Below are 3793 nucleotides of genomic sequence, written 5' to 3'. Positions count from 1 at the left end.
TGTTCTCCTCTGCTCACCCAGCTAGCTGGTCCAGTCTCTACCTCCCACCTTGCCGGAGGTGTGCTCAGGATAGGGGTTAGGCGCAAGATAGCCTTTTCCTGGTAGGTAAAGTAGGGACTGGCCCACACAAGCATGGGTGCCACCTTGCCTGCACTGGCAAGACAACAGCCTGCCTGTGATCCAGTCTCATCCAAGATGGCCGAAGCAGCAGCCACGCCACAACCTCCCAGCTCCACCTTGGCAGCCTCTGCGCATCTTCCCTGCCCTGGCACACCTGTGGGCTGGCCTTTCCTGCGTCTTCCTCTTGATCCCACTAACCAATCAGGTCCCTGCCTTACACACCTGAGTCTGACACCGATCCTCGTTCTAATTCAATGCCTGGTTCATAGAAATGGGCTTGAGACATATATGTGTTGGGTCAGGACAAAACGGAGTCACCAAAGACAGCAGGATGGCGACAGACACGAGGAAGTGGGTCATCCACAGTCCTCAGGAAACTGCCCAGCCATCATCCCTGCCTTGCCTAACAATGCCCTGGGTCTAGGTTTCCTGCCCCCTTATCTCCCACATCACCTGGTCACTTCTGGCCTCACACCCTGGCTATGTGAAATGGCTGATGTAAAGAACAAAGGAATTCTTTTCCCTTCCTCACCTCTCCCCACCTGAACATCCTACAAAGCCCACTGTCTGGAATCTGAAAAGTTAACTGTGCTGTGCTCTTGAGAGTCAGTCCTGGCAGCTCATGCTTTTTCCGAATAAAGGCTTCCGTCTTTGCCTCAGAGTGGTCTCCATGGTCTTGGTTCCTCCAGAACCTTACAATATGTAAGCCTGTGAGCTCTTCATCCTCTCTGTGAGATCTTGGCTTCTCTGCCCCCCTGGCCTGGAAACCTCCCTGTAACAGTGAATCGAACAGTCCACCTACCTGTTCCCAACTGTGTGACTGCGCGGGACTCTTGGAAGAAGATAGAGGCTGGGAGGCTCATGGAAGGACCTCATCATGTCCTCATTGTACTGGGAGTCCCTGTGACCTTTATTCTTGGTTTTTCTTTTCTTTTTTTTTGTCATTTGAGGGGGTGGGTATGTGTATGTGTAACTATACTATGCATACAGTGTGTGTATAATGTATGCCCATGTGTGCAGATGTGTGTGGAGGCCAGAGTAGACCATTGGGTATCCTCCTATAGCCCTTTTCCTGTTGCTTCCTTAAAGTTGTGGTTTTCAGAAAGACTAATTGACCAGTGAACTCTAGAAACCCTTCTGTCTCTACTGCCCACAGTGCTGAGAATACAGGTGTGCTTGACCACATCCAGCTTTTCACTGGGGTGCTGGGGATCAAACTTGGGACCTTTCAGGCTCTTATGCTTATGTAGCAAGTGCTCTCACCCACTGAGCCATCTCCTTATCTGATTCCACTTTTCTCATACCGTGAGAACAAGGGCCTAATCCACTGCTTCAAAAGCTAGACACACAGAAGGTCTTTACCATTAAACGTCTTCCTGCCTCTTAACTTCATTTATTTATTATTATTTTTTTGATTTTTCAAGGTATGGTCTCACTCTGCCCCAGGCAGACCTGGAATTAACTATGTGTATCAGGGTGACCTTGAACTCACGGTGATCCTCCTACTTCTGTCTCCCTAGTGCACCACCACACCTGGCTTAACTTTATTTTTTATTTTATTTATGAGAGAGATAGAGAATGGACATGCCAGGGTCTCTAGCCACTGCAAACAAATTCCAGACTCATGTGCTACCAATGTGCATCTGGCTTACATGGGTCCTGGGGAACTGAACCTAGGTCCTTAGGCTTCACGGGCGAGTACCTTAACAGCTAAGCCATCTCTCCAGCCCGACGTCTTCATGCTTTAGTTAGCAGAGAAAATGAACCCGCCCCCCTGGAAGGTAACAGGAATTCCCTCGCTTTTAGCTCTATGTTCTACGATGCTGGGCAAACAACAGACCTTGGTGATTGCTTGCAAAAGAGCAGTGATGTCTGTTGCTTAGAAAACTAAACTGTGTTGACGGCGAGCGATAGGAACATGAAGGTCCTTTTAAGATGCCACTTTGATTAGAATTGTTATCCTTTGCAGCCGTGCTTTTGCATTTGACTAATTAGAATCATGGCGTGAATAAGAAGGAGAGCAGAAATTTCTCGTTTCTAAACATTTTAAGCAGAAAAATCTCTGCGGCTCTGCCAAGACGACAGCCTTTGCCTGTGACTGCCACCTAAATAATGACATGCCCTTCAACTACAATGTTGTTCAAGCCCTTCTGCTTCAATTTCCCCCATTCCTTCTTAGAGCAGATGCCATAAATAGCCGAAACATATGCCAAGACGGTTTGATTCATTCTTCCAGAGAAACCTTGGAAGGATAAACACCTGAGTGGCTCCGGGGAATAAGGGCCCGTCCCACCCAGCCCCCAACCCCTCCGCCACGCTGCTGCTGCTGCTGCTGAGGACTAAAGGGCAGGGAGAGACTTCCCCAGAGAATTATCTCAGAGCGGCAGAGGCGCCTGAGAACTATCCGGAGTCCTTATCCTCACCATCGCCGTAGTCACTGTTATTAGGAGCAGAGGGGGGAGCTGGGAGTGAGTCTGCCAGCCACCAAGTGGGAGGTCTCTGTGTGCTCGATGGAATAGCCACAGGGGACAATGGGTAGAAAAGAGGGAGGACTTAGAGAGCAATAAGCATTTGTCATCCTACTGTCTTTAGATGCTTGTCCCTGGGGGAGGGAGGATCTACTGGGGCCACACTGATTTACACATTTGCAGTATTTATGGCTCCAATTGTTGTATGGTGACAAAAGTGTCACCTCCTTCCTGCTTCCCTGGCAGTTTCTGATGCATGCAGCTGTCAGGTCTCGGAAGTGGATTAATTCTGGAAGATCTTCTGACAGGAGCAGGGCAGATCCAGAGCTGTGGGGGCTGTAAGGACTTTGGCAGGAGCTGAGTGTGTAACACTGTGACATTCACAGGAACCAGACTTTGTAGAACCGGAACCCAAGACTTCTTTCTAAAAAAAATTCTTGATTGATTTGTTTAAGACAGAGAGAGAGGGTGCATGTTAGAAAAAGTCAAAGGTGGGTTGAAGAGATGGCTCAGTAGTTAAGCGCTTGCTTGTGAAGAATAAGGACCCTGGTTTGAGGCTCCATTCCCCAGTACCCACATAAACCAGATGCACAAGGTAGCGCATGCACATGGAGTTCATTTGCAGTGCCTGGAGGCCCTGATCTGACCATTCTCCCTCTCTCTCTCTGCCTCTTTCTGTCTGTCGCTCTCAAATAAATAAATAAAAATAAAATAATTTTTTTTTAAAAAAAGAAAAAGTTAGAGGCACGTAGGAATCTCTACAACAAGGAAACTAGACTTTATTGGAGCTGAGTTATAGAGGGACACTTTGCATCTCAGCAGTCAGGATTCTGGAACGAGGTGCCAGAGCAGCATTTGGCAAGGAGGTTTGTATCAGCAGATTGGGGTTCTGTTGGCAGGGAAGGGGATGGGGAAGGATTAGCGAGTGTGAAGGAAGTGAACTTCTTTGAACTCCTTTCTTCCAAGATCACCACTAGGAACCCGGCTTGGCTGGGTTATCTAGATGGCAGGGGCGGGCTCCAGAGTGGTTCAGCAGCAGTATGTTGAACTGAAATTTGCTCACTCCTTCAGAACGGACATGTCAGGGTCTCTTTGCACTACAAATGAACTCCAGATGCATGCACCGCTCTGTGTATCCAGCTTTACATGGGTCATTGAATATGGCCTGGCCATCAGGTTTTGCAAGCAAGTGCCTGTAACCACTG

This window comes from Jaculus jaculus, chromosome 15, assembly GCF_020740685.1.
Source record: "Jaculus jaculus isolate mJacJac1 chromosome 15, mJacJac1.mat.Y.cur, whole genome shotgun sequence".
Classification (NCBI taxonomy): domain Eukaryota; kingdom Metazoa; phylum Chordata; class Mammalia; order Rodentia; family Dipodidae; genus Jaculus; species Jaculus jaculus.
This window is presented reverse-complemented; position numbering follows the sequence as displayed.